This window comes from Chlorocebus sabaeus, chromosome 1, assembly GCF_047675955.1.
Source record: "Chlorocebus sabaeus isolate Y175 chromosome 1, mChlSab1.0.hap1, whole genome shotgun sequence".
NCBI classification, from domain to species: domain Eukaryota; kingdom Metazoa; phylum Chordata; class Mammalia; order Primates; family Cercopithecidae; genus Chlorocebus; species Chlorocebus sabaeus.
The window spans coordinates 98986410-99012691 of NC_132904.1; the positions used below are offsets into that span (position 1 = coordinate 98986410).

The 26282-nt window shown below is 40.8% G+C and overlaps 1 long non-coding RNA gene across 1 annotated transcript in view; it reads left to right on the forward strand.

Annotated features, from left to right (window-relative positions):
• Window positions 1–25037, forward strand: part of LOC140708927 (uncharacterized) — a 32806-nt gene extending 7769 nt beyond the window's left edge. Inside the window, exons 2-3 of the long non-coding RNA XR_012089269.1 lie at window positions 19909–19993; window positions 24746–25037. This is a non-coding gene — a long non-coding RNA (uncharacterized lncRNA). The remainder of the gene's footprint in view (window positions 1–19908; window positions 19994–24745) is intronic.
• Window positions 25038–26282: the final 1245 nt, after the last annotated feature.

Consider the following 26282-nt stretch of genomic DNA (forward strand, 5'->3'; position numbering starts at 1 on the left):
GAGTGCTCTTGTTTTTGTCACGATCACAGAGTACTGGGGTCTGATGTTGATGTTCATTGAAACTGTTTATGTTCCACACCAAAGCCTAACTGTGAGTGCCAGGCCAACTTCCAGTTGTCAGGCTGCTTTTTCCTTTCTTATCTGTATGGGGTGATATAGTTCCTGGGTAAGGGTAAAAACATTGGAAGGATAAAGGAACAAAATGTGGTGGATTGCTATAGAGGACTAGCATTGATCCTCAAACCTTGACATGCATCAGAATATCCTGGAAGACCTCTGAAGATATGGAGGGCTGGGCCCCATGCCAAGTTTCTGATTCTGTAGCTCTAGGGTAAGACTTGAAAATGTGCATTTCTAACCAGTCTTCAGGTGTTGTCTATGCTACCAGACCACACTTTGAAGACCACCGAAGTAGATGGAAGTATCAAAAGTGAGGATAATTACAGTATAAGAAAACTGACCCAATAGAGGTAGCTGCAATTCCCAAGATAAAAATCTAGAGTGGGCCGGGTGCGGTGGCTCATGCCTGTAATCCCAACACACTGGGAGGCTGAAGCGGGTGGATCATCTGAGGTCAGGAGTTCGAGACTAGCCTGGCCAATGTGGTGAAAGCCTGTCCTACTAAACATACAAAAATTAGCTGGCTGTGGTGGTGCATGCCTGTAATCCCAGCTACTCGGAAGGCTGAGGCAGGAGAATTACTTGAACCCAGGAGGTGGAGGTTGCAGTGAGCCGAGATCACGCCACTGCACTCCAGCCTGGGCCACAAGAGTGAGACTCTGTCTCAAAAAAAAAAAAAAGTCTAGAGTGGTCTCTATGTTACTCTCTGATGCAATTCTAACACTGTAGAATTGTGCATTTTCCTATTTTAAATTACCAGTCTTTCAGGGGGAAAGGCATATAGGAAGATTCTCCCCAAAATAATTTGTGTAAATTGTTGACAGTCAAAGTATGTAATACACATAAAAGTAAAAATTTTATGTGTTTATTGTTCATTTTCCAGGAAGTTCTCAATTATAAATAGGCAGATTTATTTTAGGGAAATGGATTAGAAAAACCAGTTTTCCACTAGATTATTTACAAATTGTCTTACTACACATTATACATATTACATGCAAAGTAGGCCTTATCATTCTTTTTTAACTATTCTCTCATCAATATTAAGATAGAATTCTTTAAAAGGAATGTAACTGCTCACCCTTTTGACTAAAAATTTGACATTTTCTACTTGATTTGGTTTACTTTTTCCTGAAAAAAGGGAACACAGTGAAAGGAAGTGATAAATAGAGATGCGAATGGGTTATCCTTTCTTGTTCTGAAAAATTAGTTTTAAATTTATTTTTCTCTCTATAGGAGATAAAAGAAGTGTGACATGGACCACTTATGGTTTAAGTTGAATTGCCTCTGTCTTATAATTTTTACTGAGATTCAGTTTATGTTTGACCTAAAAAATTTAAGTATCATACAAACAATTTATATAAGAACTTAATATAATTTTCTATAGCTCTTTTAACAAGTTGTAAACTATTCTATTAACCCTTTCTTTAAAAGGCTACCAAGAAGTTGATAATTCATGAGAAACAGATAAAATGACTATAAATTATTCCTCTCAAATAGGACACTTGGCCCTCTTTCGAAAATAATTTTGTCATCTCTTTAGAGACTAGTCTTTGGCAGGGAGCTAGAGCTTGCAAATCTAACAGGGGGTTTTCCGTGTTGCATCAGAATAAGAATTCAGGCTGGGCACAGTGGCTCACACCTGTAATCCCAGCACTTTGGGAGGCCGAGGTGGCAGATCATGAGGTCAGGAGTTCAAGACCAGCCTGGCCAACATAGTGAAGCCCCGTCTCTACTAAAAATACAAAAATTAGCCAGGCATGGTGGCATGCGCCTGTAGTCCCAGCCACTTAGGAGGCTGAGGCAGGATAATCGCTTGAAACCGGGAGGTGGAGGCTGCAGCGAGCTGAGATCACCCCACTGCATACCAGCCCGGATGACAGTAAGAGACTTTGTCTCAAAAAAAAAAAAAAAAAAAATAAGAATTCAAATAGAATAAGATAATTAACTTGAAATTCTAGGGTTGGGTCCACTCCTGACTATCTAGTGGACCAGGAGCGGGTCTTGTGTCTTGCTCTGATGAGTAATTAACTTCAGTCTTCATTTGTGAAATAAAGGTCCCAGACTAGATCATCTTTAGGGATTCCCTGAGCTCTGAAATGTTTAAACTGTTAGAGTAGGCCTAAGGCTATCAGTTTCAATGATGTTGTACTCATCTGTTTCACAGCTCTTCTTGAATATTTTGTTCAATATCAGAAGGATGTTGAGAGCAGGGCATGTAAGCAGATGGTGAAAGGTCTAGGAACATATTAGGAAGAATTGGAGGAATGGAGCTTGGAAAAGTGGTTCAGGGTGGGAGAGGTATGAGATCTTTTTCTCTGAAAAATATGGAATCTCTCATGTGAAGAAGGCAAACATGTATTCCAAGAACAATGGGTGAAACTTACAAGGAGACAATTTCAGTTCCTATACACCCCTTTATCTCTAACTTCCAGTCCCTGATCCTCCAGAAGATCTTTTGATCTCTGGGCCACTGGCTTAAACTCTCCTCCTCAAAATCCAGTCCCACCTCCTCAACAAATTTTTATGTAAGTTCTAAAACTCCAACTTCCCTAGAAAATCCTTTAAACATCAACTGCCTGCTTTAATCTTTCCTTTCCTTGCAAAATTTTCAGAGAGCACTCCAGCCTGATCTCTAGGCTCAGAGTATACAGGTCACTTGTGTCAATGCTGACAGCCAGAAAACAAACCTGGCACAGGCCCTGGTACGTGCAGCTAGTCTTGCTTTGTTGTACCTTACAACTCCTCCTACTTCCTGGTGTTCTGTAATCAGACTCCTCAGCCACAGACCTTCCTATACAATGCCTCCTGCGAATATATCCTGGATCCCTACTGCAAAGAATTCATGTCCCTTGGACAGAGACAGATCTTCTAAATTACAAAGCCCTTTTGCCTCCAGTTTTGAAAGAGCCTGTCAAATTTAGAGAGGAGTTAGAAAGATTAGTGGCCATTTATAACCCCATTCATAGGAACCTCCACTGGCTACTAAGGGGTATTCTTTCCACCCATGATTATACTGTGGTTATCAGACATTCCAGAAAGCCCCCAGATGAATGTCTTACCTCTAGAGGGAACAAGTGGCCAGAACTTCTCCCAGATCCTCCTACAATTGACCAGGAAATGGCTGAATTATGGGGCCTGATAGAGACAATATTAGAGGCCTTTTCCTCTAAGGTGAAGTGGTCTAGGGTTGAATTATGTACTCAGAAGAAAGGGGAACATCTTAAAGCCTGTATGGAATGATTTATACAAACTTTTGGAAGGTTCACTGCATTAAATCCTGAAGTCTTAGGACATAAAAATTGTTAAAATTCTGCCTTGGTTAGAAATCACCCCGATATAACGAGGCAAATCCAAAATAGTGTCATTGTGTGGACAGGTCATTCTCTGGACGTTATTATAGAAGGAGCTATGCAATTCTTTAAAAATAACTTGCAGGAAAATAAGAGGAAAAATGAATTAAAGTCAATAGTAATTGCTTTGCACATTGATTCTTTACAAAAACAAAATCATAACTCCAGGGAAAACTCAAAACCCACTCACCTTTCTCCCCAACCGCAGAGCTTTGTGTTCATATGTTTGCAGATGTTGTAAAAAAAACAAGGACACTGGAAAAACAATTGTCCTAGACTTATGAGAAAGGAAAGCTTAAATAACAATCTCCCTAGACCCCAGCACCTTCACAAGGTCAGCTTTCTCTCTTCTGCGGGACAATACCCCATTGATTGATGGGGTCAGCTAGTTTTCAGTCACACCCTAGATCCCACTATTAAACTTACAGTAGAGGATTGGGAACTGACATTCTCTTTCTTTTTTTTAATAACAGATAAACTTTAGCTATGTTGCTCAGACTGGACTCCTGGGCTCAAGTAATCCTCTTGCCTCAGCCTCAGACTACAGACATGGGCCACAGGGCCAGCTGGGAACTGTAAAACTTAATTGCCACGGGTGCAACTGTCCCTACCATCTGCTCAGAGGATCTATCTCTCCCTGTTACCTCTGCTTCTATTCAAGCTATTGGAGTTTCTAGGCAACGTATTTCATTGCCCATGTATCAGGCCACCGCAATACCCTTAGGCCTGCTTAACACCCATCATGTAACTCTAATAGATTCATTGCCCAATGTATACAGCAAATCAATATGCGAAGACACATATTGCGGGCAGCAGAGAAAGAGGTTTAATTGTAGGGCTACCAAACGAGGAGATGAGAGGAAACCTCAAATCCACCTCCCTGAGGAATTTGGGGTTAGGGTTTTTAAGGATTTTGGAGTAGGCCAAAGCGTGGAGATTGTTGATTGGTTGAAGAGTACAGGGTAAACTAATGACACAGGAGGTGAAGAAGTTGTGTTTTCATGCTGATCCCATTCCTTTATGCTGGTCTTTAAACTGGTTGCTGGAATTCAGGGAATGAAACAAAACGTATGATTCTTATATCAGAGATCCTGTTTGTAGGAATAATGGGGATGCAAATCAATTTTTAAACAGTCTTATGACCCTAATGTCAACAATCCTATCCAGAGGAACAATGTGGTTACATCTGCAGGTGCTCAGATTCTAGTGCTATGTGCCTTTCAGCAAAAAGGAAGTGGGCCAAAGTGCAGCCTGATAAATGCTGAATTATAATTATATTTCTGTCTAGAAACCGATATGCAATGCTTGTCAACCCTGTGGGAGCATTTTCAGTCAAGCTTTTCTAGTTTCTGAGTCCTCACCAACAAACTTTTTATGTGGAGATGTGTTATACAATGTAAAGAGAGAGGCATTTTTATTTCCCTGGCCTTAGACTTCCTCCTTTTCCTAATGGAAATTCATCTTGATTTTAAATTCTCTGAGGAGGAAGCAACTTTAAAAGATGTCTCAACTCATCTCCCAGCCTCACATGCCAATGAGGTTGAATTGCTACTGCACGTAGAGCCTGTAGGTATTGCCTGGAAAAGAATAAACCTTTCCTGTTAGTAGCTCAGTATGCCCTCTCGCAAAATGCAGAGCAAGAAATTAAACCTGAGAAAGAAAGAAAGAAAAAAAACCTTTTTATCTAAGGAATGCAAACCTCTTTAAATTATCAGGCCCAGAGGTATTTATACTATAACAGCAGTCAGGTTTCATTCACCCTTGAGCTAAAGAATTACCTCTTGAAGCTATATGTGCTATATGAGCTATAAACTAACTGAAACCATGTAGCCATAAGATGTCATATACCCTATAGTTCAACAATGTATATAGCCAATCACTAACCAATGTATTTCTGTAAATCAGTGAGAATTCTTGATGAACATATTTTGTAATCACTCCCTCTCATGATTTGTCCTTTTTCTTTAAAAACTTGAACCTTTCCTTTGTTCTCCTGAAGGCTTGCCAAGGCAACCTGGAATCAGGCTACAATCCTCAGCCTTGGTGCAGATAAACTCTTTAATTTAGCCTCAGCTTTTTCCTTTTAGGTCAACAAACTTATAAAAGACTGTCTTGTACAGAGGGTGTTCTTGTCTTTATTTCCTTCCTTACTCTATAATACCTTAATCTTGCCAGTAAAGAAAGAAGGAACATTTCATTCAGACGGGAATAAAATCTATTGATTTGTACAAGATCTAAGAGCCCATAAACTCCTTTGTGATTTTTCACCACCCCTTAGTCCCTAATCCAGCTGACATTTCTACTTCAATTTCTGCTGATATAGCCTGATTTACAATGATTGACATCTGCTCAATTTTCTTTTCGATTCCATTGCGCCCTGACTCAAAATTTCTCTTTACATTTACGTTTAGAGGGAGAAAATTAACATGAACTCATATACCTCAGGGATACTGTGAGTCCTTTTCAATGTTTTCCCCAGTCCTTAAAGCCAGCTTAGACTCTGTGTCCTTTACCCAAGGCTCCACTCTTGTTCCTTATTCTGATATGATCCTTTAGTTTGTTACTGAACTAAGCAGCCTGCTCTTCTAGACTCCCTCATTCTCCTAAAGGCACTAGCTCAACAGAGGCTATAAAGCCTTCCGATCTAAACTTCAATGGGGGCAAATAACTGTTACTTATGTAGGATTGAATTGCTAGGTTGTCGTATCTCAGAGCACTCAAAAGCTCACCCCAAAATGCCTAGAGTCAATTTTGTGCACTCCCCTCCCAAAAAAAAATCTACATAAATGTCTAGGGGCAGCTAGTTATTGCCACCCATATATTCCTAATTTTGCTGCCCTTGCTAAGCTCCTATATGCCCTCCTCCCAGACACTACTTCTGAGCCCAATTTTCTTGGCCTGCAGAGCCATAAATCTCCTCTGGAGCCTTAAAACTAATGTCCACATCCCCTGCTCTCAGCTAATCTGATTTTGACATACCTTTTTGCCCATCTTGCCATGAAATAATGGGATTGCTGCAGATATTCGGAACAATTTTTTTGCCTCTCTGATACACCCTGTGGCATATTTCTCATATCAGCTGGACCCCCATGACGATGTGCAGTAGCCACAGCTACCACCCTAATAATTGACAAAGCCAGTGTATTCTGATATTACACTCCTTCATTCATCAATATGTTCCCCATGCTGTCTGTTCTCTTACAAGTTCATAAGATACAGCACCTTTCTCCAGGTGGCAGGCCACCTATGAACAGGCCCTGTCCACCAGCTCCTCCATCATGTTGCATTGTTGTAACACTTTAAACCCGGCTGCTCTACTGCCCCTCCCTGATGATGGAGATCTTCACTCCATCCCATATGATTGCCTTGCAATGATAGAAAAGGTCTCAAAACCACAAGAAGACCTCCTAGATACTCCTTAGGCAATCCAGACTTATTTCTGTTTTGTAATGGCTTCCGTGGATGACATTTCTAGGAAACATAACTGTGAAGCCATAGTTTTCCCTTGTGAAACATTTGAGGCATCCTCTTTGTCCACTGTAAAGTCAGCCCAAGCTGCTGAATGTATAGATCTTGCTAGAGCTGGCATAATGGCAAAGGAAAAATTGCCACTATTTACCCTGACTCCAGATATGCCTTGGGCGTCTGCCACACTATTGACAATCTGGAAATCCAGCAGATTCTTAATTTCTGCTGATAATCCTATTGCCAATGAGCATATAATTGCTGCTCTATTACAAGCTATTCACCTCCCTATTCAAATTGCTATTGTTCATTGTTCAGCTCATCCTAAGGAGACTGATAATATATCTCTAGGGAACTGAGAGGGTGGAGAAGGCTACTAAGAATGCAGCCCCAAAGAACCTTCTTATTCTTTTCCACCCTTTATTAACCTGCCTTTATTGCTTACTGGTGTTATTGATTAACAGAGAATGCCACACAATGCAAAAACAACAACAAAAACCCACAAATGAATACAAAAGAATGTCAGATAAAATTATCAGGTGTATTATACCTGTGACCAGTGGAATTCCTGTGGCCCCCTTCTTTTTGACTTTTTGGCTTGAAGCACTCATCTTCCTTCAGATGAGACATATGTACAGACAGAGGATAGTGAAGGAATGAAAAGATAATTGGTTTTGCCTTGGTATTTACAAAATTTCTAACTGAATTATTCTCAGTGCACTCCTAATAAATCCCATCAAATTTCTGGAGGAGACCAACAGGCCTCAGCAAGTCCTCTAAGACATTAGGCTTCAGGCTCTTGTTACGGTTTGGTTGTTGTCTGTATGTTTAGTGGATGGATTGAATGCTATCTGACTAGATGTGCTGACACCATGACAGTGGTAAAGAAATTAATAACAGGTCAGTGCAGTGGCTCATGCCTGTAATCCCAGCACTTTGGGAAGCTGAGGCAGGTGGATCATCTGGGATCAGTAGTTCGATACCAGCCTGGCCAACATGGCAGAACCCCATCTCTGCAAAAAATACAAAAATTAGCCTGATGTGATGGTGCACGTCTGTAGTCCCAGCTACTATGGAGGGTGAGGCAGGAGACTTGAACCTGGGAGATGGAGATTGCAGTAAGCTGAGATCGTGCCATTGCATTCCAGGCTGGGAGACAGAGCAAGACTCTGTCTCGAAAATAAATTAATCAATTAATAAATAATAAATAGATCATTCTTCATTTGGACATTCCATTATAGATTGAATCAGACCACTGGCACTTATTTTACAGCAGAAATAAAACAGTTGTTTGTAAAAATTCTAGGGTATTCATTGTAATTTAATACCCTATATCATTCCCAATCCTCAAAGCAAGTGGAATGTAAACCCTGAGACACAAAAGTAACTTTCGGACAAGTCCGTAAAGAAATTGTACTTAATTGGCTGAAAGCATTATACCTTATATAAAAAAAAAAAAAAGGGCAGGGTGCAGTGGCTCAACTCTGTAATCCCATCACTTTGGGAGGCCAAGGTGGGCGGATCACTTGAGGTCAGGAGTTTGAGAGCAGCCTGGCCAGCATGGCAAAACCCCGTCTCTACTAAAAATACAAAACTAGCCGGGCGAGGTGGTGGGCGCCTGAAATCTCAGCTTCTTGGGAGGCTGAGGCAGGAGAATTGCTTGAACCCGGCAGGTGGAGGTTGCATTGAGCTGAGATCGCGTCACTGCATTCCAGACAGGGCGAGACTCCATAAAACAAACAAACAAACAAACAAACAAAAAGCATTACCCCTTATAAAAATCTAGAATACTCCAAATAGAAGACATGGATTAACCTCTTTTGGAATAGTGTTTGGTTGCCCCATGCCTACTGGCAGCTCTAAACCTTCCATTTCTGGATTGAATGAACATTACAGGGACTTCAGTGAACAATTTGATGCTATGACTAGCTATACACAGACCCTATTATATTTAGAGCATATCATCAGCAGGTAAAAGGGGGATGGATTCTGCTGACTAACAAGCCTTACTATAAACCTTTTGATTGGGAAATCAGAGTGCATCAAGGTTTTCAGAAGAAAACATGCGCTGTCACCTAACTGGAAATGCCCTTGAAAAGTACCACTAACCACCTACTCTGCTATCAAAATGAAAGAAGAACCCTCCAGGATTCATGCAAGTCATGCCAAACCAGACCCAGAAGACCAGTCCCAGGGCAACTGAAAGACCATCCCTACAGGTAACATTTAAGTAAGGATTTCCAGAGTTGAGAACCAGGCCCAGGAAGCAAACAATATCATGAAGTAGACAGTTTTTCCCAAGATCACAGATCAAGAAACTTTGCTTGCACCTATTAATATTTTCTTCCTCTCTTCAGCCTCTCAAATTCAATAAATATAAAAACAACAAGAGATCAGAGAACAACAAACAAACCCGCTTCCTTCATCACAGACTACCTATGAACAGACCTGTTCACTAATCCCTCCATCGTGTTGACTTATTGGCCTTTTATTTAAGGGCTGACTGTGGAGATCATTGTTCCAGTCTCTTCGATTGGCCCTCTGATCCTCCACTATGACCTTTTTTTTGAAACCGTGTCTCTCCTTTATTAACCCTGACAGTTTTCTCAACAGGTTAATTGTGGACCTAACTTCCCTGAAACCAGTTTTCTAAACTTGGCCACATTAATTAATCTGATTGCTGGTTATGTCAGTGCCATCCAGATTATGCAAAATAACCTAAACTAATTTTCATTTCTGCCAATGCAAGTACCTGGTGGACCAACTTGGAAAATGGATGTGTGACAGGGTATGGTATCCATGACCAACAAAATAATATCACTGGGCACAGTGGCTCACACTTGTAATCCCAGCACTTTGGGAGGTTTAAGCGAGTAGAGTTCAAGACCAGCCTGGGCAACATGGTGAGACCCCATCTCTACAAAAAAAATGCAAAAAGTTAGCTGGCTGTGGTGTTGTGTGCCTATAGTCCCAGCTACTTGGGAGGCTGAGGTGAGGGAATTGCTTGAGCCCAGGAGGTTGAGGCTGTCGTGAGCCGTGATTATGCCACTGCACTCCAGCCTAGGTGACAGAGTGAGACTTTGTCTCAAAGAAAAAAAGAAAAAAGAAAATAATACCTTTCTACTTCTTTTGGTGAGTTAATTTGATATAGAAAAATCTCTATGAAAGCTCAAAGGCTCTCCTTTGTTCAAGTAAAGTCATTAAAGGCAAATTGTTTCCTTTGTATGGAAAATAATCATGGTGCCGGGCCCTTCCTGGGTGATATACCAAGGATATGTTGGAACCAAATCCTGTGGTTTGTTCTATAGGCGGCATCTTCAACCTTTCATGAAGGTCATAGATGGTCCTGGCACTGACTCTTGTGATACAAGCACTTGCCAAATCACCGGATGTCATAGCTGGCCTACAAGCCAGCCCTGTGCAACCCGGGGTAGTTCAGCTATTCCTCTAACTGGGCTTCCAAAAACCAAAGATTACATATGGATAGACCAAAAATGTAGATTAACTTGGTCAGATGACAAAACCATACCTTATCGTTGCCAAAGCCAAACTCTAGGACTCTTATATCAGATATTTTGCAGCAGTTCTGCTCCTACAGACTGACAGGGACATAGGAAGATGGGGATGTGCAGATGCCAACATGACATGTGTCAAAACATAACAAACCCCAGACTGGTGGGTCACAATTCCACTCTGACCTCCTCCATGAAAAACACTGGTCTTTTTATCTTATGTGGCAACAAAGTATATATGGTATTCCCATCTATATGGTTAGGATGATGCAGACTTGAATACCTGATACCTCCCATCACCAGATACTCCCCTTTAGATGCCAGTCAGATTACAAGTGTGGGCTCAATTGTTCACAAAGTAGTGCCACACAAATGTACCAGAAGTGACATTATGGAAAACCCATTTGTGTGTCACAGTTATAAGTTCTTTTCACTATTGAAATCTTGTTCCTGGGCTTTGGAACTCACTTTTTGGAAAAGGCAGTTCCAAGTCTTTCCATAGTAATGGACAAGAGTTCAGTATTACTATGTAAACATTGGAAGCACTCCAATCAGAAGTTAAATTTTTGCTAGAGCCCAGGAGTTCAAGGCTACAGTGAGCTGTCATCATGCTATTTCACTCCAAAATTGTCATGGACTAGATTCACTAACAGTCAAACTAGGAGGAGCTTGCTTGATCATTGGTGAAGAAAGCTGCTTCTGTGTAAAGAGCTTAGGACAAATAGTGTCTAATTGGCGCCATGTAAAGGGCGAAATAAATATTAATCCTCTCCATCAGATAAATGAGGCTCACGATTTTAATGGACTGACCTATTTCTAGGGATGGGAGACTGGCTTAATGGGATATGATGAAATGTGCTTAGATTTGTTCTTTTGTGATGATTCATATTTGTAATCTATGTTCTTCTCTCCCTTTGCACATCTCTTGCCACTCAGCTACTAACCCAATTTTTCTCTCCACCGCCATCTGCTCAGCTTTTAATGTATGAAACTTCTAGGGAAGTTTCAGATGGGAGAAATAAAGGAGTTAAAAACATGCTGCCTCAAAATATGCTCCTCTGGCATATTGACTATTTTGAAATAAGGTACTTGAAAAACAGCAGGTACAAGATCACTCTTTCTTTCTATCTCTTGAAAGTAGGAGATGAAATTCCCGTGTGAAAGGTGTCTTCCCTATACCAGAAGGAAACATTATTCTTATCATTGGGGAAGGGAAGTTCAAGCAAAATATAGGGAGGGAAATCTGTAAATCAAACCTTGTTAAACTAACTCTTATCTTCCCAGTTTCTTCTCTACCCCATCAACTACCCTAGATCAAGCCTTTTAACTTTGTCACATTTTCATAAGTTTTTAAATTTTTGTTAAATTCAGAATATAAGTGTTTAACTCTAACTGTGACTTTGGGTGCTCATTTCCTTATGAAGACTCCTGTGCTACATAGCATTTGTATTAAACAAGTTTGTATGCTTTTCTTCTGTTCACCTGTCTCATGTCAACTTAATTCTCAGACCCAGCTGAAAAACCCCAGGGAGTAAAAGTAAAGTTTTGTTCCCTTACAGTTCTATGATTCTAGTTTGATTCTAATTTAGTACGGATAAAAATTTGGGCCGGGTGCGGTGGCTCAAGCCTGTAATCCCAGCACTTTGGGAGGCCGAGACGGGTGGATCACGAGGTCAGGAGATCGAGACCATCCTGGCTAACACGGTGAAACCCCGTCTCTACTAAAAAATACAAAAAACTAGCCGGGCGACATGGCGGGCGCCTGTAGTCCCAGCTACTCGGGAGGCTGAGGCAGGAGAATGGCGTAAACCTGGGAGGTGGAGCTTGCAGTGAGCTGAGATCCGGCCACTGCACTCCAGCCTGGGTGACAGAGCAAGACTCCGTCTCAAAAAAAAAAAAAAAAAAAAAAAAAAAATTTGACCCCATGGTCACTTGGGGTATATAAGTATTTATGTACTTTAAGAATGGATCCCAGGATGTGGTAAGGTTTACTGATCATACATATTCATTTATTCATGCATTTCTGCAACAGTCATTGAGGATATATTATGTGTATACTCAACTATGCAACTAACTGACTAGATTACAGAGACAAATTAGACCAAGTCTTTGTCCTCAATGACAGTCTAGCCTAATGGAGGAAAACAGACACAATGAATTAGGTATAATAGTGTCATAGGTGCTATGATGGACATTTTCATAGGGTCATTGAGGCTACTAAGACTAAACAAGGAGAAAAGATGGGACATTATGAGAGGAGTGTAACCGAGAAACCCCATTTTTCTAAGACATAGTTTAATTTTTTTTTCTCTCTCTTATTTTCTCTTTCTTCCTTTCCTTTGCTTCCTACTTAGCTCTTTAGAAACACAACTATAACCTCTCACCCACCAGGAAGTTGTCTTGAGAGATAACAGTTGAATTACAACCCAAAGTCCTGCCAGGAAATGCTCTCCCACCTGGAGAATTTTCAGCCACCTTTACAACCTATTTCTGCCTATAAAGATGCCAACTCAACTGCCTGGTAGATAAGGTACCAAGCTATCACATGGACCCTCCCTGCCTGCTTACTTCCTCTCCTGGCTTTTAAAGTGCCCACTTTTTGCTCCAAAAGCAAAGAAATACCATTAAGACAGGAAGCCTATATTTCTTCTCCTAAGCTAGCTTTGGAATAAAAGGTACTTTTTTTATACCAGACCTTGCTCTTGTTCATTGGACTTTGCAAGCAGTGAGCAACTGAACCTGCGTTTCAGTTACAAGAGAGTAGGAAAGGCTTCATGGAGGAGTTGTCTCTTGAGTTGAGTCTTGAAGATGAGAAGATTCCACTAGGAGAATGGGCAATGAAAGGAAGGCCAGTACATGGGAGCTGATAAAACAGCATGGTGTGTGATGAGTCAGCCTGGTTCACACTTGTCTTGAGTGCAGTGTCCACAAGTACTATATCATGAAGAGCTTAGTTACCATGCAAGGGAATTTTAAAGTATTGCATCCTAAGCAGGCTTGTCCTAACACTTGTGGAGTTCAGGGCAAGAGCAGAAGTACAAGCTTCTTCCTATTTCCTCTCCTACAACTTAAATAGGCTGTCTTCCTATTTCTTCTCCTACAACTTAAAGATCCTCACACACATCTGTGAATAGGCCAGCCTGCGTATCTAACATATGTCCTATCCTCATGAAAACATCTGCCTTTTGGTCTCCTCTAAGGCTTAAGAATGAGCCTTGGCAGCCCAGTGGCTTCATGGATCTGGAAGCCAACTCAGATCTTTTGGGCTGGGTGTTCCAGGAGTGTTGTCTATAAGTGGGGAGGACACAGGCTCTGGGAAGAACAGCCCTTTGGACCCATAGAGACTCCTGATCCCAAGTGAGGAGGGAAGTGTGGTTAGAGGAGGGCCAGAGTGAGGCTATCTAAATTTTAGTGGGGTAGCAAACTTTTTCTGTGAAAGACTAGCTAGTAAATAATTCAGGCTTTGAAGGCCAGATATGGCCACCACTGGATGTTCCTGTTTTGTTTTGTTTTGTATTTAAAAATACAAAATCCATTCTTAGCTTGAGGGCCATACAATATTAGGCTGCAGGTTGGATTTGGCCAGGGGTCATAATTGGTATGACATGCAACAAGAGTAGTAGCACATCACTGAAGAGTATGAAAAGGGGACTGACCGTCACTTTGTGTTTTAGAATGATCGGTTTGGCTTTGTGGAGTGTATATAGAAACTGGACAAACTGGAGGCTGTTGTGATAATTCAAACAGGAGATGATGAGGCCCTGAACTAACTCAGCAGCAATGGGACTGGAGAAGATAGTGAATTAAGAACATGTTAAAGGAATTAGTGACTCTGGGTTTTTTATTAAAGCGACTGGGTCGTGGTTTTAATGACTGAGATGGTGACATCAAAGGGTAGGGTAGCATGAGCTAATAGGTTCTGTTTTTAGTATCTGGTTCTTGATTTTTATGTAGGAGACTCAAGGGGATGTCCAGTAGGTTCTCATACATACGAGTTGCTATTCTGTAGTGAGGGCAGGGCTGGAGATACAGATTTGAGAGTCACAAGGGGACACATAGCCATCCCAGAGCATTTGAAAGGTGAAACTGAAGAGGAGAAATTCCTTGCATCCTACAAGTGTCTTGTTCTTGAGATGAACCAGATCAAGACAGAGCAAGAGAGGAGATACTGAAGCCCAACCCTGAAAACCTGGCCCAGCTTCTGGGGCCGACAATCAAGGCTGAGGCTGGTGAGCAGTGTGGTGTGAGAGGCTGAAGCATGGTTGGAGTGTGGCCAAAATAAATCCAGAAGGGTGACCAAGGAATGGTCAGCAGAGAAATCTTTCCTCCAGGGGGTAGTCTCTCAACTACTAGATCTACACCCTGAATTAGGAATCTCCTGTATTATTATGTTTGACTCTAAGTCTGAAAGCTCAAGTGTGAGAGAAGCAAAATGTTTATGACCTATGAATCCACCTAATTTTGACTCCAAGCTGCATCCATTAGGCTGGTAGGAAGGTGAACGTAAATCATTCCAGTAGGTTTGGGTCCACCTCAGTTACACTCCCTTACTCTGCCAAGGCTCCGGAGGCCTTCCTTAGTCATTGGTCATCTCCCACATCAGTCAATGCTGACATGCCCATTGTCTGTGTCTGCACAGTACTGGCAGGTCTGGCAGCATCTGGCAGTTTCCATAACATATTTAGGACACTGGGCTATTTGGCAAAGCTCTGCAACCATTGCCTGGGGCTTTGTTTCCCTAGATGAACTGAGTACCTCCTGCCTGGAAGTCTTGCTTCCCATAGCAATGACCTAACCAGAGAATGGGTCCTTCTTGCTTCTAGACCTACAGATCTCTTCTCTTCAGGATGTCTAAAGTAATCTCTAGTTTGGGTGGATATTTCTCCCTCTTGTTCTTTCACCATATGCTTTTATAGTTCATCAAATTCATAACTTGAAAAACATGTTCCTCTTTGCTCCAGGAAAGGAAGAGATTACTAATTCAAAATGAGGGAAAATATTTGCATTTCACTTTCTAGTCCATCAAAAAAAGGGAAGAAAAACAAAAACAGTTAAGATTTTGTATTGAAATAGTGAGCATTTGCACCCTGCCACATATTTGTGGAGAGGAGGATCAGCAAGTGCAAGGAAACACCCAGGCCTCAGAAGGACTCGATGAATGAGACAATTGGCAGGACGTGTGATGGGTTCGAGGAGTGGTTGAAGGTGATGTCTTTAAACTTGGGCTTCCCTGATTTTCAGAATGGAGCACTGCAATGAGCCTGCATTCAGGGTCCATAGATCAAACCTGAATATCCCTAGTTACCTAGTAGATAGGGTTGCAGGTGGCCGGGATGGGGGCTGGGCATTGGTGGTCTGACCTCATATGAACTGTCCTGCTTCTAGTCAAGAACGCTTTGAAATTCTGTTGGGGGTTGCGGATGCCCACGGCTGAAATTAACTAACTTAAAAAAAATAATTGGTCAGTTTACTTGCTTTATTTCATTTGTTCTTCAGACTACCCAGGAAGGTAAATGTCACAGTTTCCATTCTGCTGATGGGAAGCCTGAAGCTAAGAGAGGCCAGGGGAATTTATCACAGTGATAGAGCTAGCATGTGACATCAAATCCATGTCAGTTATTGTAGGTTTACTCTAGTGGATAATTGATTGCTCAACAGTGATATTTTGAGAATGAAAGGGGCTGCTATTAATAGTTATCTCAGGACTATAAGTATAAACTGGAGTTTTCCTGTGTGGTCAGTCAACTCGGCTATTTCTTCATTCTTATTAACTTTTTAAAGAACAAACTGTAATCTTCGTACTTTTAAAAATTCACTTCAACTTTTAAAAATTCCCCAGCCTGGCCGACATGGCAAAATCCTGTCTCTATTAAAAATACCCGGGCGTTGTGGTGCATGCCAGTAGTCTTAGCTACTCAGAAGGCTGAGGCAGGAGGATTGCTTGAACCCAGAAGGTGGAGGTTGCAATGAGCTGAGATCATGCCACTGCACTCCAGCCTGGGCAACAGAGCGAGATTCTGCCAAAAAAAAAAAAAAAAAAAAAAAAAAGACAACAAAAAATGACTTATAATTCCTTTTATGAAGCCAATATAACCCTAGTATCAAAACTTGATAAGAGCACTGCAATAAAGTAGATTACAGATCAGTCTCACTTCTGAACATAAATGCAAGAATACTAATATGCATTAGGTAACTGAATTTGGTAATTACTAAAATAATATATCATGATTTAAAAATATAGCATACCATGACCAGTTATAGTTAATTCTTAGGACTGCAAGGAGATAATTCTACTTTTGAAAAATTTATTAATGTGATTTCCCATACTAAGAAACTAAAGAAAGAAATACTTAGAACATTTCAACAGAGGATAAAAAGCATTCCATAAAGTTCTATATTTATTTACAGTTTACATTAGCAGAAAACTAGGAACAGAAAGAAATTTCCTTACTGTAATAAAAAGATATTTACTGTTTACCTGGAAAATCTTGAAAAATGTTTGCTTTAAAATTAGGGATAATTCAAGAAACTGGCTATCATAATGTTCTGCCTCACACTGGAGGCTCAGGCCAATGTAATAATGTAGAATAGAATACTAAGAAATATAACGATTGGATTGGAGGAAAATAAAATTGTCATTTGCAAGTGTTATGACTGCTATGACCATTTACATAGAAAATTAAAGTAAATCAACAAACTCTTAGAAGTAATAAGAAACTTGTTGGATTGCAAGATCCATATACAAAAGTCAGTAACATTTTTCAGTACTAGAAAAAATAAAATTACCGAAATAATAGAAAAGAAGATACTGTTTAAAACAACCACAAATCCCTGTAAAATATCAAGGACTTAATAGACAAAAACTCACAAGACCACCACAGAAGAACATTTTGAAACTCTACCAAAGGGCAAAAAGAAACCTGAATTAATAATCAGAAGAATCATCTTCATGAATGAGGCAGCAGTATTTAAGGATAACCATTTTCCCTCAATTTAGGGCAATTCCAAGCAAAATTATAGCCACCTTTAGGGAGAATCTGCCTTCTCATATTTTGAATGAACCCTTCATTGAGTAAGTCTTGATAGAGGGCAGAGCCCTGCCTCTCTCTGTGGAAGCGGGAGAAGAATCAGAACCTTCTTTCTCTCTGGAGACTGGGATATGAGTATGTGATCCTAACTTGGACATAACATTCTCCTTTCCAGAACTTTGAAGCTTGTGTGAGTGGTAGGGTGACGCAGGGATGGTTTGGAAGAACATTCTCTGGGGCAGCATCCTGGTGGTGTCCTAACTAGGCTCTCTGCAGCAGTGTGGTCTTCTCTGTTGCCAGGCCTTCCATGGTTCCTGCCCATTTTCTGAGCCTGTTTCTCTAAACTTCTTTCTGATTTTGTGAGCTCTCTGGTATCTTTCCCAATAAAATTCATTTCTGTATTAATTTAGAATCAGTTTCTGTTCCTTACAATCAATAACTTGGAACTGGGAATGTTTACAAAATGATTCTGAAATTCATGTAAAAGTATACATGTCCATGAGTAAATTAAGACCAGGGATTGGTCAACTTTTTCTATAAAAGACCAGATATTAAACATTTTAATCTTTGGTGGCTGGATGCAACTACCCGATTTGGCTGTTGCAGTGTTCAAAAGAAGCAAATGAGAGTAGTTGTGTTTTAATAAAACTTATTAAAATAGTTAGTGAATAGGGTTGGGCCCATGAACTATAATTCTCTGACCCCTGCCTAAGACAATCAAAAAAAAAAAAAAAAAAAAAAAGAAAGAAAAGAAAAGAGGGGACAGCCCCTTTCCATCAGATATTCAAACATATTACTCAGCCATAGTAGGTAAGCCAATGTGGTACTGGCATGGGAATATACGAATAGACCAGGGAACAGAACAGAACCCAGAAACAGGCACATGAGAATTTGATCTATTTTGGAGAAAAAATTAGTTTTTATGGAAAAATAAAAATTAGATCCCTACCTAAGGGAGAAATATAAAAATAAGTAAGGACTTAAATATGAAAGATTGTAACTGCTAGAAAAAAGTATTTAGGTCAGGCATGGTGGCCCATGCCTGTAATCCTAGCACTTTGGGAGGCTAGGTGAGAGGATTGCTTGAACCTAGGAGTTCAAGACCAGCCTGGGCAACATAATAAGACCCTGTCTCTACAGAAAATACAAAAATTCGTTGGGTGTGGTGGCATGTGGCTGTGGTCCCAGCTACTCAGGAGGCTGAGGTGGGAAGATAACTTGAGCCTGGGAAGTTGAGGCAACAGTGAGCCTGCACTGCAATCCAGACTGGGTGAGAGAACAAGACCCTGTCTCAACAACTAAAAATAAAACATTGAATATCTTTAGGATTTTGGAGTAGGGAGAAGAATTATGATCATCAGGCCAGTATTCAAATATTTTGCATTCTCTGAGGACACATCAGAGAAAGTGATTGGGTTATAATACAAATTTGCCTAGAGCTCAATTCTGTGTTGTTATTTCAGGTAAGCATAGTCTTTCTTCAAAGAACCAAGGACTAGCCAAGTGTGCTTTTGTCTCTACTTAAAAAAAAAAAAAAAAGAACCAAGGACTGGTTATTTATTGTTGGCTGAATGATTGGTTTGTGAAAAGACAGGAAACCCAGGCTGAATAAGGGAATGGTGGTCTGGTGGTCTTGGTGTTGACAACAATTAATAGGAAAACCCCAAGAGGCAGAATTTGGAGCCAAAGGCAGTACGGGGCCCTGATGGATGATTCTATATGAAAATAGATTGTCCCTAAACATGGCTAACAGGGACAATCACGAGGCAAATGAGTAAGTCCAGATACAAAGTCAGATATCCAATAATTGTTGTTTGTTTTGTTTTCTATATGTATATGTCCTTAAGATTATCTTATTGGAGAGGCAATTATTATTGTTATTATTTTATTTTTTTTGGGACGGAGTCTGGCTCTGTTGCCCAGGGTGGAGTGCAGTGGCACAGGCTTGGCTCACCGTAACCTCCGCCTCCTGGGTTTAAGTGATTCTCCTGCCTCAGCCTCCTGAGTAGCTGGGATTACAGGCACCTGCCACCACCTAATTTTTTAGGCTAATTTATTTTTGTATATTTTTCTTTTTTAGTAAAGATGGGGTTTCACCATGTTGGTCAGGCTGGTCTCAAACTCCTGACCTCAGGTGATCCACCCGCCTTGGCTTCCCAAAGTGTTGGGATGATAGTCGTGAGCCACCGCGCCTGGAGAGGCAATTAAAAAGACTTTGGGAACATACAAATATAGCTTCAAATCCAAGTGCTATTACATCCCAACTGTGGGAATTTCTTAATTTATGAAATGAATAAAATAATACCTACTTTTCAGGGTTGCTGTAATGATCAGAATGTGGGTATGCAGGGTGGATTGGGGATGACTGCACATTCTTCGTCATGTACTCACACTGAGAAATGGAGTTTAATAATTAATTGCCTTATTCAACAGATATTTAATGGGTGCTTACTCTGTGTCACGTGACCTTCTTGCTGCTGAACAAAGTAGATAAATTCCTTGCCTGAAAGTAATTAAGGTAATACCTTTTAATCATTGTTGGTGATGTAATGGTTGTTAAGAGAACCAGAATATCAGGGTTTAGCTAAAAAGACCTAATTGTCTGATATGGACACGTAAGAAGTGAAGTTCAAAGGAAATCTGTCCTAAGTAAATTATAATTAACATCTAAGTATTAATCGTTAACAAGCCGAATAGAAACCATATAGCTATTTCACATTTAAATTAGCCTCTATCTTACCTATTATTTTTAATTTATACCACTACCTTCTGGAAGATGCGTAAATGAAAATCCTAATTGAGTAAGTTAACACAAATAAATACCACTCATCCATTCATTCATTCAACCAATCATTCAACAAATACTTTATTTTATTTCATTTATTTATTTTTTGAGGCAGAGTCTCACTCTGTCACCCAGGCTGGAGTGCACTGTCATGATCCTGGCTCACTGCAACCTCCACCTTTCAGGTTCAAGCAATTCTCCTGCCTCAGCCTCCCAAGTACATGGGACCACAGGTGGGCATCACCACGCCTGGCTAATCTTTTTGTATTTTTAGTAGAGACGGGGTTTCGCTATGTTGGCCAGGCTGATCTTGAACTCCTGGTCTTAACTGATCCACCCACCTTGACCAAAGTGCTGGAATTACAGGCGTGAGCCACAGTGCCTGGCTTCAACAAGTATTTGTTGGACAACTTTTATGTGCTAAACTGTGCTAACCATTGTTTCTAACTCTGAATGATTCAGACATAGACTCTGCTTTTTCTGCCAAGAACTCCACTTTCATATCAAAATTATGGTAGACAAGGAAAACCTTGAAAAAAAGTGCTAGGTTAATCGCATTTTTTTTTTTTTTTTTTTTTTGAGACGGAGTCTCGCTGTGTCGCCCAGGCTGGAGTGCAGTGGCCAGATCTCAGCTCACTGCAAGCTCCGCCTCCCAGGTTCACGCCATTCTCCTGCCTCAGCCTCCCAAGTAGCTGGGACTACAGGCGCCTGCCACCTCGCCCGGCTAGTTTTTTGTATTTTTAGTAGAGACGGGGTTTCACCATGTTAGCCAGGATGGTCTCGATCTCCTGACCTCGTGATCCGCCCGTCTCGGCCTCCCAAAGTGCTGGGATTACAGGCTTGAGCCACCGCGCCCGGCCCGCATTTTTTTTTTAATAACTGAATGATTTCTTAGATTAAGAGATTTTAATCTATTTACTTTGAGGTAGATTGATCCCTGAATGACATGGTCTAGTTACTGATAACTAAAAAATTACAATTAGATGTTAAGTTTGAATAGAATTTCAATCCATTATTTAGGGTTCCTAAATTTTTCTATATACTGTAGTTACTTGGTTTTATTCAGGGCTAGGTAAATTTGCGAATTTGAGAGGCAAGACAAAAAAACCTGTCGAATGCATTTGTATTATGCCAGCGTAGTTCTCAAGGTATCGTTCAAGTGAATGTTTAGCACATACACATGCTCACTAAACAAACTCGACATTCACCATTATCAATGACTGGGATGGCGAATCCAGTCTTGCTTTATAACCAAGGAAAGTCACTGCTGCATGGTCCTAACGTGCTTAATCTTTATGAAGATGCCTCAGCAAAAGATGACAGGGATATAAGACTGTGTTATTCCTCTGAAGTTTAACTCATTATCCTTTGGTAATCATAACTCCATGTTTTTTACCTCCCCAATTAAAGTTCCAAAAGGCAACAGTAGGTCACAGCAGCCCCTTAGTCGGAGGTTAGGTTCAGGTGCAATTTACTCTCCTCTGCATGCTTGCTAGTAACCAAAGGAGTAACAGTTCCACACACCAAGAATGATCAGTGAGTCAGTGGCCAGGGTTCACGTTGCATGACAGCCTTCCATACTTGTAGGAAATACAGATTTTACCGTCAAAGAAACTACTGTGGTCACCAGGGTCATGGTCTTTAGATTCACGTCATTTGGAGTGTAAAGCACTAGATCTGAATTCCTTTTTTGTTGATTGCGGCATTGACAGGTGAGCTGTAATGATAAAAGAAGGTATAAACTAGAACTTATCTTTGCTGATCCATACAGCACTTTTTTGTTGTAGCAAGTGTACTTTTGGTTAGAATTAATACGTCTCTTCTGGTTTGAATGATAGTCTCCTGAAGTTGATGGAACTTAGTGGTTTCATAAGAGAAAGGGTGCCCTCATGTGGCGATTTAGAAACATAACAGCAAATTCTTTGGCATTCCCGGTTTCAAGGAGGAGGTGTGTATTGCCTCGTTTTAACTCTGGTTGTGTTTGTGATTACTTTTATCAGTAGAGTATGGCAGAAGTAAGGCTATATGACTTGTATGGCTAGATCTTAAAAGTCATACAGCCTCCATGGTGGAGGAGATGCCATGAGCAGGCAATATGGTTGCCAGTCCCAGCTGAGCCCAGATTTCCAATTATCTACAGTAACGCAGCAGACGTGTGACTGAAGCCATCCCAGTCCCTCCCAACCAGCCCATCGGCCCCACAGAACAAAAGGATCACCTAAGGCAGCCTTGCCTGAATTCCTGGCCTACAAAATCATGAGATATAATAAAATGATTACTGTTTTGAGCTACGGTTTAGGGTTCTTTTTACGCAATGTTAGATAACTGGACACTCCTTGTGTTAATTTAAGTTCTCCAAAAGCTGATACCAAGAGGGGATTCGATGTACAAGAGGCTTTTGGGGAAACACCTGTGGAGGATAAAGGGGGAAGGAGTGGACTAGGTAGGGAGAGCTTTCAGACTCTGATGCAGGTCTGGAATCTGAAGGAAGAAAGATTAGGCAAGAAGAGTCTTAGGCTCTCTCACAAGAAAATAAAGTTTTTCCAGGCTGTGTTGGTCGGGGGGAGGTCCTCAAGCCTGTTAGAAAGATTCTGCTCATCCCAAACACTTTATGATCAAACTAGAGTTTTGGACCTGTGTGCAGCATGCTAGAATTGATAGAATGTGGCTTAGAAACTGATTAAAACAACTTAGAGAATCCCAATGTTAGGACTTTCTCCCTCTCACATTATATATCATCTGTTATAACTCTGAAAATGTATTATGGTTTATTTATTTATTTATTTATTTATTTTGAGATGGAGTCTTGTTCTGTCGCCCAGGCTGGAGTGCAGTGGTGGTGCAATCTCGGCTCACTGCAACTTCTGCCTCTAGGGTTCAAGCAATTCTCCTGCCCCAGCCTCCCAAGTATCTGCGATTACAGGTGTGCCCCACCACGCCTGGTTAATTTTTGTATTTTTAGTAGAGTTCGGGTTTTTCCACGTTGGCCAGGCTGGTCACAAATTCCTGACCACAAATGATTCGCCCCCACTTGGCTCCCAAAGTGCGGTGATTATAGGTGTGAGCCACTGCGCCCAGCCAAAACATGTTATAGTTATTCTTTACATAGCCATGTTATTCTTCAGACTTTGAGATTCTTGAAGGTAGGGTCTGTGTGTTTTTCATCTCTGTATCCTTCTTCGTTCCCCAAGTTCCTGGCTTAATGAATGCTTGTTGAATGACTAAGAATAATAGTGAAATCACATTCCTTTTGTGGTTCTCAGAACAAATTGTAATTCTCTGGATTTATCTGTAAGGACTTCATTGTTGATGAAATATCTGAATATTAATTACATCTTCTAAAAATATGTTGTAAACAGACTTGTAAATAATAGTGAAGAAAATCATATGAAAGGAGGAATTTCTCTTTAATGGTACTCTGCTATCTTAGTAAATAGTCTTGTCTGCTAGCACTGCTCTCCTACCATTTTCTGAGGATTATGGATAGGAGAATTCATAACTCACTAGACTGACGTTTTAGTTGACTTCCTAGAGAATACATTAGATCTTGCAAGTTCTGTTCCTAAAGCCTTCCTTGTCACTGTATCCTATTGTGATGGTTTCTAGATTTTTGGATTTCATGGATTAATATCATTTTTTAAAAACTGGGATGCTGACACTTATTTTGTAAAGCAAGAACATAAAAAATAATCTATGGCCTGTTATTATCATCATTTTACAAAAGAAAGGCTATGTTCATAACAAAAAGAGGAAAAAATTATCTCAGAATTTTAAAATGGAAAGGACAGAGACAGATTACAGAGTTAGTACATTATCCTTATTGTTTCTCATTCCTTTACAGTTTGGTGCCAGACTGTGTGCCTGAACTATTGGCTGTAAATTAAAATTTCAACTTAAGTAAGGCTTTCCTAGTTGGTGCTCAGCCTATGTCTTCAGCTTCTTTTTATCCCCATATCCAGCAGCTGTCATTTTCCAGGGGCTGGGAAGGAGGAATGAGAATGTCCTGGGGACAATGCTTTTTTTTTTTTGAGATGGAGTTTCATTCTTGTTGCCTAGGCTGGTGGGCTGTAGTGCAATAACATAATCTTGGCTCACTGCAACCTCCGCCTCCCGGGTTCAAGCCATTCTCCTGCCTCGCCTCCCAAGTAGCTGGGATTACAGGAGCCTGCCCCCATGCCTGGCTAATTTTTGTATTTTTAGTAGAGATGGGGTTTTGCCAAGTTGGTCAGTCTGGTCTCAAACTCCTGACCTCAGGTAATCCACCTGCCTCGGCCTCCCAAAGTGCTGGGATTACAGGCATGAGCCACTGCACCCAGCCAATGCTTCATTTTTACAGAGGCAACACAAGAGTTGCACACCTCACGTCTGCTTACATTCTGTTGGCCTGGACTCGGTTGGAGGAACAGACTAGTGAGGCTGGGGAATTCTGGTCTGCAGCTCTTGGCCATGTATTTAGCTAAAACTTGGTGATTCTGTTTTTGAAAGGAAGGGGAGAATGGATACTGGAGAAAATAGTGATCTATCACAGCCCACTCCTTTGGCCCTCCATGTAGCCAGGTTCACCTTTTTTCTCAGCAATGGAATATAATCACCACATACCAACAACCAAAAGTCCTGTCTGGGGGCCACATCCGTCCCCAAGTCCAGGATCTCTGGGTGATGTGCTGTCCTCTCTGTCAAGTGACAGGGTGGCTTTTGCCTCGCACGCCTGCATCCAATACTTAATGATGTTGTAGAATGGTGTGTCTGCAATAAAATCTCTTTCACAAATGGAAAATTGGGAAATGGGAAATGTGCAGGACTCAATGGTTTGTAACAATGGCGAAATTCTAATGGGCAGAAAAACAGACTCTTGCCCTGGCAATGGAATACATTCTTGGTTAGAACTTGTTCCATTTTCTGTGAGCAATTCTTTGTCTATTGTCCTTTACTCATTATTCTCTACTTTTTGCCAGTGTTAGAAATACGTTCTTGTAGAAGGCTGTTTAGATTTCATAGCCTTCTTCCTGCTGGTGCAAGATAGGTGTGCCTGATCTATTTGCTATATGCATTTTTAGAACAGGCTACAGACCCCAGAACATAATGATTTAAAGAAAAGAGTTCATTTGATTTTACAGAAGAGCTCTGTGCTGGAGTGGCCCTGCTCCATGCAGTCCTTTGAGGACTAGTGTCAGTAGAGAATGAGCTAAGCTTCTTGACAAGGGGATATAGATATGCAGTGGCTTAAAAAATAGAATTTCATTTCTCTCTATATTTCTGACTGCTGGCTGGAATTCAGAGACGAGCAGAGCAAACTTGGGAGCCTCATACTGAGGAAAGCTCCCACACCTGCCCAGGTCTGTGCACTGTTAGACTGTTAGATAAAAGAGAAATAAAATGCAATCTTGTTTGAGCTCCTCTCCAGCTAGCTTTTCAGGCTGCAAAATGTAAGAAAAGCAGAAAAGCATAAGACTAACAGAGTCTCTTTAAGCTTCCCTAGCTATCCCACATCACATTTCTGTATACTTGTTGTTAAGAAAGTTTGAGAAATGGTTTTTGATTTACAATGGAAACGTTCTTAGCTAAAAAAAAAAAAAAAAAAAAAAAAGTGGAGAATGAATGTTTGATTAGACATCTAGTAGCCTATGCCATCCTATGTAAACACCAGGAGAAAATTAGTTGGCCTTTTCAGTGGCTGTCTTAGTCTGTTCTGTGCTGCTATAACAAAATACCACAGAGTGGGTAATATATAAAGAACAAAAATTTACATCTGCAGAGTCTGGAGGATGGGAAGTTGAAAATCAAGGGGCTGGCATCTGGTGAAGGCTTTCTTGCTGTATCATTCTATGGTGGAGAGAAAGAGGGGGGAGAGAGAGAGAGAGAGAGAGAGAGAGAGAGAGAGGGGGCTAAACTTGTCTTTTTATAAGGAACCAATTCCCATGATAACAAACTCACTCCTGCAATAATGGCATTAATCCACTCAGGAGGGCAGAGCCCCCACAGCTGTGTCACTTCTTAAAGTTTCCACCTCTTAATACTATTT